Source organism: Anser cygnoides, chromosome 2 (genome assembly GCF_040182565.1).
Source record: "Anser cygnoides isolate HZ-2024a breed goose chromosome 2, Taihu_goose_T2T_genome, whole genome shotgun sequence".
Lineage (NCBI taxonomy): Eukaryota > Metazoa > Chordata > Aves > Anseriformes > Anatidae > Anser > Anser cygnoides.
Window position 1 is genome coordinate 86,262,023 of NC_089874.1, and position 18,305 is coordinate 86,280,327.

Sequence of the window (18,305 nt, forward strand, 5' to 3'; positions counted from 1 at the left end):
TCTCTCCTGAGCCTCCTCTTCTCCAGACTAAACAACCCCAGTTCCCTCAGCCACTTCTCATAGGACTTGTGTTCCAGGCCCTTCTCCAGCTTTGTAGCCCTTCTCTGGACACGCTCCAGGGCCTTGATGTCCTTCTTGTACTGAGGGGCCCAAAACTGAACACAGTGCTTAAGCTGTGGCCTCACCAGAGCAGAGTACAGGGGGATGATCACCTCCCTCGTCCTGCTGGCTACACTATTCCTGATTACAAGCCAGGATGCCATTGGCCTTCTTGGCCCCGTGGGCACACTGCTAGCTCATGTTCAGGTAAGCATTGTCCAACAGCCCCAGATCTTTTTCCTCTGCACAGCCTTCCAGCCACTCTGCCCCAAGCTTGTAGCATTGCATGGGGTTGTTGTGACCAAATTGCAGGACTCAGCACTTAGCCATATTGAACCTCATCCCATTGGCCTCTGCCAATTGACCCATCCTGTCCAGGTCTCTTTGCAGGGCCTTCCTAGCCTCCAACAGGTCGAAACTTCCCCCCAACCTGGTGTCATCTGCAAACATATTGAGAGTGTACTTGATTCCCTCATCCAAATCATCAATAAAGAAATTAAAGAGGTTGGTCTCCAATACCACTCGTAACCGGTTGCCAGCTGGATTTAATTTCATTCACTACCACTTTTTGGGCCCAGCCATCCAGCCAGTTTTTAACCCAGCAAAGACTCTACCTGTCCAAGCCATGGGCTGCAGCTTCTCCAGAATACTGTGGGAGACCGTGTCAAAGGCTTTGCTGAAGTCTGGGTAGGCTATGTCAACATCCTTTCCCTCATCTACCAGACAGGTCACCTGATCATAGAAGAAGATGAGGTTGGTCAGGCAGGATTTGCCTTTCATGAACGCATGCTGACTGGGTCTGATCCCCAGGTTGTCCCACACATGCTGTGTGATTGCATTCAAGATGACCAGTTCCATCACCTTTCCTGGCATGGAGGTCAGGCTGACAGGCAGAATTCCACTGCTTATTACCCTCCATTCTGAGAGCTGAGTATTTTATTTAATTTCCTGTCTGCTACTTTAGAAATAATTCTTGAACATGCCAGTAGCTTTTCTCTTACTTCCTTCTTTCACAAATTTACTTTCTTTGAAGGTCTTGCATGAAGGATTTTGTCAAAGCTTTTTTTCTGAACATTGTTTGAATTAAGACTCAAGGACTATCTGGAGTATAGGTACCTAATATTGTTCATTCTATTATTAGTAGCTACATTTTAAAATGAGAAAGCAGACTAGGATTTAAGACTAGCAACAATAAGTCACTGAAAAATACCAGTAATTAGGAACATATACTTGGCAGCCTGATGTAAAAACTTGCCCCTCAAGCACTAAGTTTCATAGTTCTACTGAATATCTAAAACCACAGATTCATTATAGGTATTGGTTTTACAGCCTGTTGTAATCTTTTCCCCCTCCCTCTCTTCTCTACATTGCAGAGACTAGAAACTACTTGTCTCTCTCCTTCCCTTAGGAGACTGATACCTTATCAGCTCTCAGAAATGGATTTTTTGAGAAATGGAAGTCACCTCCCAAAAATTCTTTCCACTTGACAGGTACTAGCTGCCTTATCTTTTGGAAATAGTCTAACTGATACATATCTAACTAAATTTCAATCACTTCTTCCAAATTTGCTTCTAGTTTTGGAGTTTGTTTCTTCTGTTCACTGACCTGAAGAAAGATTAGAGTGCCAGAAATCTTGTCTTTTGTGTGCCTGAAACCTTGCCTGACTTTCTGTAGCTATGGCAGTGGATGTAACAAAAGAAGTGTTTCTGCCACTTGTAAACTTAGTCTAACATGCATCTTTAGATTGTCATTGCTGTAGTAACACTACCATTATATACAGGTTATCAGTTTAATTTGTTCAGCCAGAAGAAAACAAAGCTATCTTGTTTCTCCTTTAACTCAGAGGTCATATACAGGATTACACAATACAAAATCCTTTTCCTGAGCTCATAAATTCTGGAAAACTCTATGTGAAGAAATTCACCTTTTTATCTTCCATTTCCTTTATTTTTGTACACATTCTTAGTCCTGTAATGCAGGTCTTTGTTATTGTTTTGCATATTAAATCAATTAATGTGATAATAAACATATGAGAAAAAAATAATGTCTTTTTTTTTTTTTTAACAAACCTTCAATAAAAAAGTTCATTGTCTAGGTAAATATTAATACACTATCATATTTTCTCTTTATTATGCCAGCAAAATAAAAAATAATAATAGGAAAAATTAAAGCTCAATACTTTTAATAAACCTAAAATTCTCAGTGAAACCAGTATGAGGTAGCCAAGAACTGTAGGAAGACTAGAATCTCGCATTGTCAAAAGCATATGCCAGCATGTCAAAGGCATATGTCAGTGCATAGTGATTCTAATAACAATGTCACCACTCTTGAGTTACATCCGCAACTCCCAATATAATGAATTGTAACTTCATTTTTAAAAAATCTCAGAACAACAGAAATGGATTTTTAGCTGTTCCTTATGCTGTACTTCTCACACATTCTACATGATTAAAAGAGAATGGGAGACTCTTAATCTTTTTCATGACAGTAAGGTATGAGATGGACTCTGAATCTAACGTGCTAAGTTCTTATGGGATTATAAAATGTTTAATAATTGGTTTCACATTTATTTTGAAATAAGCTATTCTCTTTAGGAATTCCTATTTGCTCTACAAAAGTTACTATACAAGACTTAGAACCTTGTCTATATTTAAAGCATTCTTGAGAGAGAGAAAAAAAAAAAAGGAAAAAAAGAAAACACAGCTACATACAATTCAATACTTTATTTAGTATCCCATTAATATGGTGTTCATCAGAAATCAGCAGGAGGAATTCATCTCCAGAAACTGCAGCAAAAGTACTGAATTTAATTACTGCACATAGCACAGTCCCTGTCAGCTTTTACAGTGTACTCAGCTACTCCTTGGGGTAAAAGAGCTATAGCATAAAAAAGGAATAGCTCAAATCTCAAATGCTTAACTCTTGATATATGCAAATGTTTCTTTCAATGGATGAATTGAGTCTGAGCAGCAGATTCTTCTATACGCACATTTGTTACTTTTTTAATTTTGAGGCAAAGTACAATATAGGACAAGAAATTGTTTGTTTCCAGCATGTTGAAATCGCACATCTGATTTTCAAAAAAGAGCAGTAACATTTTTAGACAATTAAATACATTCAATTTTTCTAATAGTATCATAGAATCATTAAGGTTGGAAAAGACCTCAAAGATCATCTGGTCCAACCATCTCCCTACCACCAGTATCACCCAATAAACCGTGTCCCTAAGCACGATGTCCAACCTTTACTTAACCACCCCCAGGGACAGTGACTCCATCACCTCCCTGGACAACCTGTTCCATGCCTAACCACTCATTCTGAAAAGAAATGTCTCCACATTTCCAACCTAACACACACACAAACAGACACGCACACCGCTACTTGAGGCCATTCCCTCTAGTCCTGTCACCAGTTTTCTGTGAGAAGAGGGTGACCCCCAGCTCCCCACAGATTCCTTTCAGGTAGTTGTAGAGAGCAATAAGGTCTCTCCTGAGCCTCCTCTTCTCCAGACTAAACAACCCCAGTTCCCTCAGCCACTTCTCATAGGACTTGTGTTCCAGGCCCTTCTCCAGCTTTGTAGCCCTTCTCTGGACACGCTCCAGGGCCTTGATGTCCTTCTTGTACTGAGGGGCCCAAAGCTGAACACAGTACTTAAGCTGTGGCCTCACCAGAGCAGAGTACAGGGGGATGATCACCTCCCTCGTCCTGCTGGCTACACTATTCCTGATTACAAGCCAGGATGCCATTGGCCTTCTTGGCCCCGTGGGCACACTGCTAGCTCATGTTCAGGTAAGCACTGTCCAACAGCCCCAGATCTTTTTCCTCTGCACAGCCTTCCAGCCACTCTGCCCCAAGCTTGTAGCATTGCATGGGGTTGTTGTGACCAAATTGCAGGACTCAGCACTTAGCCATGTTGAGTCTCCTAATTCTTAGGGAAAAAAAAAAAATCACTGAGGCCATCATGACAGATTTTTTAAAATAACTTTAACACCTGACTTTTTAGTATTTTTAGCAATCTGGCCATTCCTTTGGACCCCTTCAACTGTTTTAAAAAGCTGCCCATTCATATATACAGGTACTTTCTCTTGGGGTTCAGAACCAAAGATAGGTCTGACTGAATTTTACTACAGTTAAGCAGAATCTAAGTTGCTTCTGAACCAAGGGAATTCAGCTCCAGCACTTCAGAGTTAACATCAGAATTTCATTCCCTTCTCAGAGGCAGGACTAATCTTCTCCAGTTTCTCTGAGACATCAAAAGACACTAATTTTAGCTGATGTTGGATTCCCATTCATTTCTGACTTTCTAGGATAATGTTAAGGCATTATTGACTCTGAAGAATTATTTGTCTGCATACGATGTTGTGTATTCCAGCACTTATTACATGCAAGAAAATTTGAGCAGCGGCAACGATGGCCTGATATGTATAAGACCTCAAAATTACTGATGTTTACATTACACAGAATATCTTACTAGCAATATGGTTTATCTTGTCACAATTTGCCACATCCTTGCACAGAATTAAAAACAACATATTTGTCGTATTACCCTATGCCTCCATTGATATTTCCAAAATGATTTAACAAATATAAAACCACCCAAGAAATGCTGATAATTTTTAAATGCCTAGCTATCTTGCTAATGTCTGCATTAAATTCACAGCAACAGATTTTACATTGTCTTCCATACTTACACATTGCACATACAACCATTATATGGTTGTATGCCCCCCCAGCTATGCCCCCATTTAAAATACACTCCAAAAATCTATAAGACTTAACTGGAATTTAACATTTTCACTCTTCTTTATGGTTACCATGTGTTTTCTTTATATTTCTACTTGTATGACTGTTTATGTAAGGTGAGAAACCTTGAAATTTTAAGATGGTTATAATTACACACTTTCAATAATATAGCAGGATATAAGGTAAAAGCCACTTGAAGCTCTTTATAGCCTGGGGGACTATGTTGATTCCTTTCTGCACTCATTTCTCAGAGTATTAAAAATACATTATTGGGAGTGCTCAGATAACTGCTTGCATGTCTATTTATTCAACTCTAAAATTGTTTATGTTAGAATTATAGACTTGGTTTTCTATTCAGACAGTTAGTTAGTTTGCCTGCTTGCTGAGTCTTGAAGCTATTTTAGTTCAAATTATATTAGAGAATCACATACAAAAGGATTCTTTGTTCATAGCCTATCCTACAAAATAGAGAGGGCTTCAGAGGCATCCATAGCTCCAGGGCCCAGTAAATTAGGTCTTGACTAGAAAAATAAAAGCAATAAAAATTGTCATATGTAAGAGAGCGGATTGGATGTGCTGTATTCCACTAAGAGCAAGGAAAGAATATTCTAAGTTGAAAGTGTATTTAATTTACATACTTTTTTCAAAACAAACAAACAAACAAAAAATAACCGCTAACTACAAAACAGATATTCTTAAATAATAGGATCAAAAATTTAAAAAGTCTGTTTTATACTCTTTCTGTGGCCCACTTTCCTATGACCAAAAGGAGAGAAGGAGGAGAGAAGGAAGTTAGACTAGAAATCTCCATAAAATTTACATTATCCTGGTGGCTATCCATTTTTGTACCAGACATGAAAAATATTAAGGAGAGTGGCTCCAGAGCATCTAAATTTTGCTGCACCCTTAGCATTACCAATATATGCTTATTGTTGTACAGCAGTACATTCAGAAAACAGGATGCATTTGCAGGGAGTTTTTCAAGGTACAATGGTTTTCCTCTGCTTCTACCCTTTTTCAGAAGGCTGAAAATTAATTTCCGGTGAACATATCTGTTGAAGCAGCCACTGAAAAATAACCTTAGATGGTCTGTGCCATGAAAATCCTGGTATCATCAAAATGCTACTTTTTGACCATTGTTTTTTAAATGATCATAACTGATATCCTTTTAAATGTTATTTACAGAGTGGAACACATTTTGTTTGTTTCCTGTAGACGTCTTATTAGCTATGTCATTTTCCCTAATACTTATATTTAGCTAGACGATGCATAGAAACAAGTGGAAAGTAATAAAATTAGTTTTATATATAGTTTTGACAGTTTGTTTTACATGGAACATTACTCTTCTGGTTTAGTACATGCTGTATACAGTGGATTGTCATTAGCAAAATTCATTAACCCTTAATATGGCAGTGAGACATGGGATGAAATTTTAGTCACATCTATATAGTACTCTTTGTAAATTCTTTCTACGTTGTTTTAGAGGTATCTCTTTCAGATTTGCATTTTACATTCGTTCAGAGTTAATTTGCATATAGGAGACTGTAGACATACTATTTTTTAACTCCTGTTAATAATGTTTAAATTTCTACTTTTTTCTATTCATTATTCCCAGGGGTGAGAATCTATTTTAAGTTATATTTCAGGGCTCATTACAAAGGTATTTTGTTTAGATCACCTTGAAGTTCTTTAAAAGATCAGATCTCTGCATTTGATTTATATTTTTGCAAAAAATGAGGGAGGAACTAAGTCTTACCAGAAATATTGAAAAATTAATAGTATACTGAAAATATATCAGTTGCTAGCAGGGTGAGAGAGGTGACTCTTCCCCATCTGCTCTTGTGAGACACCACCTAGAGCACTGTATTCAGCTCTGGGGCCCCCAGCACAAGAAGGACATGGAATTATTAAAGTCCAGAGGAGGGCCATGAGGATGATCAAAGGGCTGGAGCACCTCTCCTACAAAGAGAAGCTGAGGGAGTTGGGACTGTTCAGCCTGGAGAAAAGAAGGCTTCAGGTAGACTTATAGTGACCTTCCAATACCTAAAGGGGGCGTACAGGAAAGCTGGGGAGGGACTCTATCAGGGACTGTAGTGATAGGACAAGGAGTAATGGTTTTAAACCAAAAGAGGGTAGATTTAGATTAGATATAAGGAAGAAAGTCTTTACTATGAGTGTGGTGAGGCACTGGAAAACGTTGCCCAGAGAAGTTGCGGATGCTCCATCCATGTAAGTGTTCAAAGCCAGATCGGATGAGGCATTGAGCTACCTGGTCTGATAGGAGGTGTCCCTGCCCATGGCAGAGGGGGGTGGAATTAGATGATCTTTAAAGTCCCATCCAACCCAACTATTCCATAATTCTGTGATTCTATGATCTCAGAGCTAGAGGCTGCAACACAGCACCCATATTTAAAACAAGGGAAATGAAAATGGGAATCTTCAACTATTTAGTTGCAAACTTTGAAAGATAGTAGTACTAGTTAAATGATTACAGTGTGCATATGTAAAGATGACAGTATAACAAGCCCAAATTTACTGAGGCCCAATTTCCTTCTTTACCAGAATAGAATAACTGGCCTACTGGGTGTAAGGAATGACAACTAGGAACATTCTTCATTTCAGTAATATTTTGATGGGACGCTATCATTTTAAATTTTTATATGTGATTAGAATTTTCTTACAGAAATACATTATAGAAGAATCTGTAATGAAGTATATGAACTATTAGTTACAAAAATTGCAAAGTAATTATCAAGCATTCATTTTTGGTGTTTGGGCCATAAGCATACCTAAAGGTTCTGAGTACCCTGACCAGCCTCATCTGGGATCTCCACCCAGGCAGCCTCTCACCAAGAGATGGATGTAAACTCAGAACTTTTGCCTTGATCCTTGCCTGATCTCCAGAGTGTGAATGTTGTGCTCTATCACTTACCTTATTGTTTTGACTTGACTTTGGACCTGTCTTGTAACTACGAACATGACTGGTGGCTGCTGAATTGTGGTTGACTATAGTTACCATCACTGGACCTGCTCTGTTCACGCTGCACAGGCACTGTGGGACTGTGCTCCATGTCAGTGAAGTCTCCCTTGTCCTCGCAAACTCATGCCATTTGCTCTCTGATGATCAAAAATAAAAATAAAACACTGAAAGAGGCTGCCCAGAGAAGCTGTGAAGTTTCCAGTGTTAAAAGTTGCCCAGACTGAACTGGAAAAAAAACAGGTAGCCTGTTTTGATATCACAGCTGACCATACTTTGGGGGTTTAGGCAAGAAGCTTTGTGATGTCCTAACCAATCAGAGTTATACTATGGACATATGACCAGCAGCTTTACATATCATTAGTGTTGTGGTTTAACCTGTCCGGCAGCTAAGCACCACAAAGCCATTCGCTCACCCTCCCCACTCCCTCTCTGAGATGGGGGAGAGAATCAGAAAAATGAAGCCTTTGGGTTGAGATAAAGACAGTTTATTAGGACAGAAAAGAAATGAAAATAATAATAATAATGTTTGTAGTACTACTACTGTAGTAGTACTGTAGTAATGTGTAGAGAACAAGTGATGAACAATGCAATCGCTCACCACCTGCTGACCAATGCCCAGCCTATCCTTGAGCAGCTGGTCCCCTCAACCCCGGCTAGCCACCCCTATATATTGTTTAGCATGACGCCAGATGGGATGGAATACCCCTTTGGCCAGTTTGGGTCAGGTGTCCTGGCTGTGTCCCCTCCCAGCTCGTGCTGCACCCCCAGCTTGCCCGCTGGCAGGACAGAGTGAGAAGCTGAAGAGTCCCTGGCTTGGTGTAAGCACTGCTCTGCAACAACTAAAACATCAGTGTGTTATCAACATTATTCTCATGCTAAATCCAAAACGCAGCACCATATGAGCTACCAGGAGGACAATTAACTCTATCCTAGCTGAAACTAGGACATTGGGAAAAAAAAAAAAAAAGAGGTCTACACACTTTTTACTCTTTGGGCTTTCTCATTCATACTCATACTTTACTACCCTCTCATCCTTTCTTTTTGGTCACTGCTGCTAAGAAAAAACTTTCAGAAAGACTTTCTCTATCAAAAGTAAAAATAGACCATTTTTTTATACAGTTGCTTAAGCTGCATTTGACTTAAATGGAATTTTGACCAAAAATAGTATGTATTGGATATATCTCATATCTGTTCAGAGGGAGAAATCATTCTGATGGGAGAAGGATATAATTCATGTTTCTTTCCTCACACTAAGGAAGCCCTTACTAATATGTTATAGTGAATTATCAGAGTTGCATTAAATAATATATTAGAAATGAATTGATGATAGACTCTTATGACTCCAGGATTTCACAGTTCCAGAGGTGATCTCTGTGGCATCATGAACTGGAAGTGTATGCAAACTATATACAGTGACTGTAACAAGTTAATTTATTATATGTTTCTCTAGGATGAAGGCCCGTTCTGTGATGCCTTACCTCCTGGTCTGCTTCTCCAAAATGTCAGTGAATTGGAAGATAACAATATAGAGAAAACACGCTGTATTATTTCCATATTCCTTCTATGTGTGGTGAAAATTTGATCAAATCTGCCAAAAAATAAAACTTGACTTGGAGATATCTGAGTTTTTTATGTTCTAGGCATAACTATTTAAATTTGGCCAATTCTATAACTGAAATGAAATTGTCTCATCTGATCAAAGAGAAAAAAATTCTCTAGCAAGGTGTAATTTTCCAGTTTTATTTCTCTTTTTACTGTAATGTCTTATGCTTACATTTTGTGATCAAACTATTAATTGCAAGTAAATACAGGTAGCCAAAAAAAAAAAAAAAATCAAATATAACCCCGTTTCCTCCTCAAAATTCATCTTTTCTCATTTAGAAAAATGAGTTTAAATTTAGCCTCATTTTTAGAAAAGTGTCAGAATATTTTTAGTTGTTTAAAATTCTTCTCAGTAGAAGTTCAACTGTTACCAAAAAAAATGTGTTTTTTTTTTCTTGCTTAGATCTTATTTCTCAAAAGAATTAAGTAATGTACCTATATAGATATGTACCTAATCTATATCTGTATGGTCCTTCCCTAAGTAAGGCAGTAGATTTTCCTAAAACATCCCCGACCTAATGTTCTTGAAAAGCGAATCTCAAAGATGAAAAAAAGTTAAACAGTTCTTTGGTATCTAAATGTTTATAGTGTATGTAATAATTTGTGCTGGGAATTGTAAATTAACCCTTGATAGAGTAAACGTGCAGAAAAGTATCATAATCCCATTTCTGACCCTTGTGAAAATTCGTCATTCTTTGCTAGAATTGCCAATTTTTACTACCATCGTGATTACATTGAAATAATCTCTCATTAGGCCTCTTGGCATTCATTATTCTCAGTGTATCATGCTCAAGCTGTGGCTCTCTAAGCTTTTGTCACGGCCATGACATATCTATTATGATTTAGAGAGTTCAGACACTTCTGAATATAATGCTTGGTGGCTTTCACGTTTTCATTACTAAATATTTGGAAGACTTTGATTGAACAAGGTGGGTAAGTTTGACATGTTTATGGATCCACATCAGATGTAATGATCTTGACCTTCAGATTCATAACTAAGATTTCTTTCAGATGCCAGATTTTTTCTTTATCAAACAGCTACTGTGACTGTGTGGATTTGCAGATGTTTCAATCCATCTGACCTTTTGATCAGAGAGGATAATTGTGCAGTAGAATGCTTCTATTTTACTTTTTAAGATACTTTGCAAAAGATATGTGACTTTGACGCACTCTAGGAACTTACGAGGAATTCACTTAGAGGATCACAGTTCTCTCATAATATGAAATTATCTGATATGCATAAATGTTTGGAAAGATTTTTCATTATTTTAACAGACATACCTGAAACTAACAAGTTATAATTAAATAATTTCTAATATACTAATCTAATTATTAATAATTAATAATAAATTTTACAATGTACAGCAAAGCAACTGCTTTATAAAACTTAACTTATATGTGCATGCAATAAAATGTCTTCAAAATCACGTGCAAAAACAACAGTGCCAGTTCTCTGTCACCTGCACAGAAGTGTTTCCTGATGTTAGAAGGAACCTCCTGTGTTCTAGTCTGTGCCCATTGCCTCCTGTCCCGGCACTGGGCACCACCATAAAGAGCCTGACTCCATCCTCTTTGCATCCTCTCTTCACGTATTTATATACATGGATGAGATCCCACCTGAGCCTTCTCTGCTCCAGACTGAACAGTCCCAGCTCTCTCAGCCTTTCCTCATAGGAAAGATGCACCAGACACTTGATAATCTTTGTGGCCCTACATTGGACTCTTTCCAGTATGTCCATATGTCTCTTGTGCTGGGAGACACAGAAACTGGAGACAGTACTCCAGGTGCAGCCTCACCAAAGCCAAATAGAGTATTAGTAAGTTATAAACAAATTAGGAATTATTATACTAGAAATACTATGTATATAAAGTATAATAAATATAATAATAAGTTATAATAAGTATGTAAATACTTACCTGGCAGGGAGACACCATGATCACACAGGTGGTTTTCCTAGGGTGAGGATCATCCCCTGCATTCCGGGTATGCTGAGCCCCGCGATTTCCCCAAATGCAGGAAACTCAACTGCATAACTTGTGGTAGTGGGGGACTGCATTGGGCTACAAAGCTGGTGAAGTGCCTGGAACAAAAGTCCTATGAAGAGCGGCTAAGGGAACTGGGGTTGTTTAGCCTGGAGAAAAGGAGGCTCAGGGGAGAACTTATTGCTCTCTACAACTACCTGAAAGGAAGGTGTGGGGAGCTGGGCATTGGCCTCTTCTCACAGAAAACTGGTGATAGGACTAGAGGGAATGGCCTCAAGTTGTGCCAGGGGACATTTAGGTTGGACATTAGGAGACATTTCTTCTCAGAAAGAGTAGTCAGGCATTGGAACGGGTTGTCCAGGGAGGTGGTGGAGTCACCATCCCTGGGGGTATTTAAGGAACGGTTGGACCTGGTGCTTAGGGACATGGTTTAGTGGGTGACATTGGTGGCAGAGGGATGGTTGGACCAGATGATCTTTGAGGTCTTTTCCAGCCTTAATGATTCTATGATTCTATTATTCTATTATTTATTAGTAAATTATATCCCTTTTTTTTTGTGTGATGCTCTCCACTGCATGCTTGACGTACTGTATCTAAATCTAACAGTTCTTTAAGTGTAATAGCAACATAACTATTACTTCAAATAAAAATTAAAAAGAAAGTAAAATAAAAAAATAAAGTCTATTTGTTTAGCTTATGTCCAAGTTGTATATGCACTTCAAAAGCACCGAAGATAAGTAATTGCTGAATCTCTTTTGAAAATGCAAATATATGATCAAATAATGATTGCAATGTTTAGTTTCCCTACAAGAATCCTGGAGGTTAGGATTTCTAAAAAAAACTTTTAACTTCATAAAGTTACCCTTACTGAGGACTGATCAATCTAATGCTTTTTGACAGAAAGTCAAACTTCAACATTTTTAAGAAAAAGTAAAACCTAAAAGAAATAGTGGAAAGATCATGCAATAAATTTAAAAAGAAATTGCAAGTTAAAAATCCTTGCACAATTTTACTTCTGCACTTTAGGGCACATACTATCATTTTCCACAGGATTATTATACCTTTGTGTAGTCACCTTTATGGGTACAAAAAAGCTCATCATCCTGATGTGGTTGTATTTTTTGCTGCTGTGTTGACCAAGTTATTTTTATCCTCCTCTGTATCATCATGCGTCATCTGTTTCCCAGGCTCATCAGAGCATATTCACCTAAAAAAAGTTATCTGACATTCTACTGCCATGGGGATTGCTGATACACTTGATTGTTCCTGCCCTCCTCCTCTTTTTGTGATATTTTACACTAAAGATCTTAATTTCTAAGGCACTGAAGTGCTTTGTGATGCAGTGTATGTCAGTATATCCCTTTCTAGAAGAGATATTTATTAAATGGCTCACTGTAATCACAGCTGGGTGGATCTGATGGGTCAGGAGGTCTTTGAGTGCTACAGTCCTAAAAGTAAATGTGATTACATAAGGTGGGAAGTAGTAAAAGATATTTAATTACTAAATCACATAACCTATTATTCATGAAGACAGTGACGCATCATGAATAAGGCAGTGGAGCACATTGCTTTTATCCTCTCTTTTCAGTAAGCAAGGGCATCTGCATCATTCCTCTGTAGGCTGTTTATACTATCAGTGGAGATCGCTCTCATGAGTGTAGTACAAATGAGATTTTTACTTATTCTTCAGAACAAGACTATGGTCTAAAATACATTGCCATACTTGTTGAAGCAGGCATTTACATTCTTCTTAAGCATTTCTTTTTCTGAAACTGATGTTTTAGGTTTATTAAAAGGCATCCTCTTCTGCTGATTGTTTTTTTCATTCAGGCTATCTCCACTGCACTGGGGTTGCAGGCTGATGACTGCCTAGGTCTTGGCCTGGAGTTAAGCTAGTTGAAGGGGACATGGAAAACTACTGGACCTGAGAAACTTCTGGATGTAATAACATGGATGCATGAGAACCCAATGAAAGTTACAGAAGTGCTATGAGGGATGGGTGGATTTCATAGGTGTTTCAGGTGCAGATATGTAAGAAACAGTCAGACTTCACAAGAGGAGAGTACAGAGGGCTTTTGGGAAGAGCAATCTTCCACATTTTCCAAGGCTTAGGAAATCTTGGAAGCCATATCACCAATACCACATGTGTTGAAATCACAGGCATAACAGTATGAGAACTACCAAATTAAGGTTCAGATGTACCAAAGACAGGAATAATGGGGGGGGGGGGGGGGGGGGGGGGGGGGGGCGGGGCGGGGAATATTTAGGGGAAGGTTGTTTATTTGTTAGGGGATAGGGTGGTAAAAAGAAAAAAAAAATAGGAGAGGAAAAAGGGAATAGAAAGTATCAGCAGAGAATGTTATTGGAGCTATCTAGGTAGACCAGCCAGGCCATCTTGGTGTTTGATTACCACAGCTGGGCAAAGCAGAACCATTGTTCTCACGCCAGAAAATATTTTGAGCCTGCCTCTATCCTTAGGTGAACCTAGGTGGTCCACTGCCTTCACATAATATCAAGAGAATGCCCAGGATGGACAGATCAAGCCTCCTGGTGTGAACTTGCCAGCACCCCTTCTGGGCCTCATGGCACCAGCACCTTCCCCACAGCTTCCCAGAACACTTCCAGTCTGGCTGTAAGAGATACATGATTAAAAGCCTGGAAGAAAATATGGGGGAGAAGTATTATCATGTGGCCTTAGAGCAGTTTCAGATGGGCACGCTTTTGCAGGTAAGAAGACACTAACACTGGGTCGGCTCCTAGAGAGCCAGAATGGGAAGATGGGAAATTTACTTGATATTACGTATTTAAACCTGTCTTCTAGATCCTTTCTGGTAGTTTGCAATCCAAGCACAATGAAAAATTTTCAGACTTCACAAAGAAGTTTCTAAACAATGTCACTGAGTTTCAGACTACAATTCATTATTTTCAAGAAGGCTTTATTGAAAGCACTAGTCTATTTTACAGTAGTCTATGCATTGGACAGATCCACAGATTTGAGATGAGATCTTTTATTTCTTATTCCTTGCAGTCTCCTCTTCTACCTAACGAAAGTATTAAAATGAGCATGAAGCTTTTCTCTCTTGATAATCTGTTAAGGGTTTTTCCAAATGTCAAGCTAGTTTGGTTCACTAGAGAAGATATACAGTAACAAACCATAGAAAAAAGATAACTTAGAAGGTGAAAATGTGTTAAAATACCTTAATTTGAAGATGAAGTTAAAGCAAACAAGAACTAATATTATGGAAGTGTATTGAAAATACAAGCTTACAAATTCTAAAAATTATAAATGGTTCATTCCAGTAAACTATGGTTGAGACAAGTGCTTAAAAAGAATTGTCTCACCTGTCCACTAATGAAAGCAAACATCAAGGTAAATTAGATTTTTGTGCATGTTTTTCGAGTGTAATGGCCAAATGCAGCTGGGCTGCTTTTAATCTGACTGCTTTGAAAGCATTGCAAGTAACATAGTTAGATGCAAGCAGGACTAATGTAGCTGGTGTCTAGCCTGAAGTCAGTGGAGCATGGCTGTCCTTCTCCAGGGCCAGATGTCTAAACAGGAAAACATTTTGTGAACAGGTGAAGGTAAAATGCAATAATCTGTTCTCAGGGTAGCAGTATCAGGGACAGGGACATGGCATGATTTCTGAAGTGAGGAATATTTTTACTTAGACATCATACTCTGCTTTTCAGTGCTGACACTAAGTACCTTTTCCACAGAGTCCTTTATGGTTGCCTGAGTATGAGATGAATATATTCATTTTTCAGCAGTCTCATTCAGTTTCATGACGATCTGGATAACACACTCCTAATTAATTAACTTCAGAAATAAGGTATAATTCTCTGAGCAATTATTAAATTTCTGCCCACACAAACTGACTTTAGCTAACATCGTACACGTTTTCCTACAAAGTTAGCTGTGCTTCAAATAAACAACATTCACTTATGCACTGCACGGCTTTTTTGTTTCCCTCCCTACACATACGAAGATAGAGTTTAAGTAGTACTGGATCTATCTTCACAAATACATTTGGTAGAATGAGCACATAAGTACACAGCGTATACATAATATGGAGAAAATTCTGTCAAATATAGGTTGATACCTTTGCTACGTATATTGGAGAAGATGATTACAGTGACTTAATTAATGCATGAAATCATTTATTTGCATCTATTCTTTTACATTTACTTTTTTTTTAACACTGACACTTAAAATTTATACTGTACATTTTAGCAGGGTTTCTTTGGAACAATAGGATGTAATAGAGCAGAACACAATGAAAACAACTGTGCTACCTCTACCATTTACAAACAATGAAACCTTTACAACTGCTATTCTAATTACATGACCAAGAGACCTTTATGTATTTTCAATATTGCTGCCTGAATTGGAAAGCAATCATTCGTAGTAGTAATCAATCTGCTTCAATGCTTCCTCATGTTTCGAGCTTCTCATAACAAGAATCTTCTTGTTTTACAATGCAAGAACAATTAAACTTTTCTCCATTTGCTTTGTAAATACTTTCTTTACTTGGAACACTGGTACCAAATACCTACATATCAGTGCTTGGAGATATATAAAAACTTCAATTATACTTATCATTTCTTATTTGGTTTTGTTTGGCTGCTTGCTGAGGAATGGATTGTATTTTTTTATTTTTTTTCCCTTAGCCTATTTTTAAGAAACAAATTTATGTCATCTTTTCAAAGGAAAAACTTATGTCATGAGCTCTTCAAGGGCTGATGTGCTAACTCTTCTACTTGCGCTGGTAAACAAAACACATATACATGTAAAAATATTTTTTCCAATGTTCTTTGGTTGTCCCAGTGAGAAGACTATAAAATATGTTTTTATCTTCTTCTTCCCTTTTCTTTCCAATTTATGTTGTCTCATAATATATATCAGTCTTTCAAGTAGATATCATTTAGCAAGGCAAAGATATGCCATCAACAGATTAACAAGGATTATTATAAAAAAAAAAAAGTGTGTATGTCTTACATGGAAATGCATGATTTATATCACGAGTTCCAGTAAAATTCTAGGGAGTGTTTTAATTTGCCTTTCACTGAAGTGAGCATAGCATAGTATTCAGCTCTTCACTGGGGTTTGCTTGTAAGTAGAATTGTAGAATTTCAAGATTTTTTATTTACTGTTGAATGTTTGCTTAATTTGTTATTTTCCCACAAGTAAATACTCTCCAGAAGTTAATCATACCTTGGGTTTCAGCTCCAATTAGGATAATTTAGAAAAACCTAAAGCATCAATGTGCCACATTAGAGTAAAGACATTATTCCAGATGAACCTCTCCTAAAGGTTTTCTAGCAGAATACTAACAAGAAAATATTAGGATAACTGGGGAGTATTTTCTCTGTGTCAGATGAAATAATGAGTCAGAAAAAAAGGTTACTTTAGGGAAAAATGTGTCTCAACTTTTCACAGAGCATGCTATTGCCAATTAGCATTCCCATTCTTTTCCAGTATTGTCAATAGATTTTTTCAAACCTGCTGTCAATAGGTTTTCAAATGTATCAGACAAGTAGAATAAAACTTTTTTCCACATGTATATACTGAATTGATTTATTCAAAATTTTCACAATTTATCTGTTCTAATCTCTTTAGAGATCATCTCTTTTGTCATCTCTTTTGAATTCTAAATTTATTGATGCAAATTTTCATGATAAAATATGTTAATCTGTAAGTTTCCACATTTTTTTCCTTTTTCCTCTTTGATAAACCAATTTAATTCAGAGCATATATGCTTACGAAGCCCTAACTCCAGAATGGCAACACTAGCTAACATCTTGGAACTCACAAGTTCTGTGCTAAGAAGCCTGAAACACCTCTTATTTTGCCAACAGAAAAATGCTTGCACTACACATTTCTGAAATAACTGAGGAAGGAGAGGACAGCAATGGGAAAATAATTCTTTCAAAAATTGAGATAATTACTTTTCTTAAACCTTCAATTTTTCAAATGAATTCAAGAAACTTCATATCTTTCATTTGTTTTAAATATAACTATTGAAAATGTAGAGAAAAGTGTAAGTTCATCTTAATTCACAAGTTTTCAACTTGACCATCCACAGGCATTTAGAAGGAAAAAGTGCCAGAAGGTGCCAGATGTTTTAAAGAGATCTTTATATTTAAAACAAATAAAGGTTCTAAGGAACAGAGCACAACTTTGGTAACAAAAAGTCTGTACTTGTGTAAACATTTTTTTGTTGTTGTTGATAAAAGCTTATGCATTTCAATTGAGACAAAAAGGTGGGGAACTCTACATGAAATTGTAAATGTCATTTCTCTTGTCTGTATTTGTGTTAAAAAAAAAATAAAAAATAAATAAATGTAGTTTTCTAAATATTTTAACTAGGACAGGTTGAAAAGGACAATTAACAGAACACCTTGCTTCTTGAATTAGATAAAGTCACAATGTCTTTGACACCTTCCTCCAGTCTAAGCCACTTGCACGAAGAACTGAAATTGAGAGAGCTAATGAAGATCGTATGTTAAAAAAATGATTTTTGATAATTATGTAAGATATGTTAATATGTTAATACATTTCCTTAACATGTTGGATGATTACTCTCTTAGGATCACACTGGGATCCTGTGTTACTTTGACCTCAAATATAGCAATTACCCTCTTTCTTACTTTATTTCTCTGCTTTTTTCTTTCTGGTAATTGATTAGATGAGTAAACTGATATTTCTTTGCTTGCTATCAGCCATGGATCTCAGAACATAATTCCAAACACAGGAGAATAAATAGAAGAATGGAAGGTAGCATTATCATTTATTGGCCAAAGGGGATGAGTGGATGGGAGTTTAAAAAAAAAAAAAAAAAAAAGGATATTTATTGATTAACTTAAGATATAAAATCTAAGCTATTTCAGAAAGAAATAT

The 18,305-nt window shown here is 37.2% G+C and overlaps 1 non-coding gene across 1 annotated transcript; it reads left to right on the plus strand.

The window, feature by feature from the left end:
- The first annotated feature begins 11,333 nt into the window (after positions 1-11,333).
- Positions 11,334-11,491, plus strand: LOC125184356 (U1 spliceosomal RNA). Its single transcript, XR_007168266.1, has one exon. It is a non-coding gene; the product is annotated as a U1 spliceosomal RNA (small nuclear RNA).
- The last annotated feature ends 6,814 nt before the right edge of the window (positions 11,492-18,305 follow it).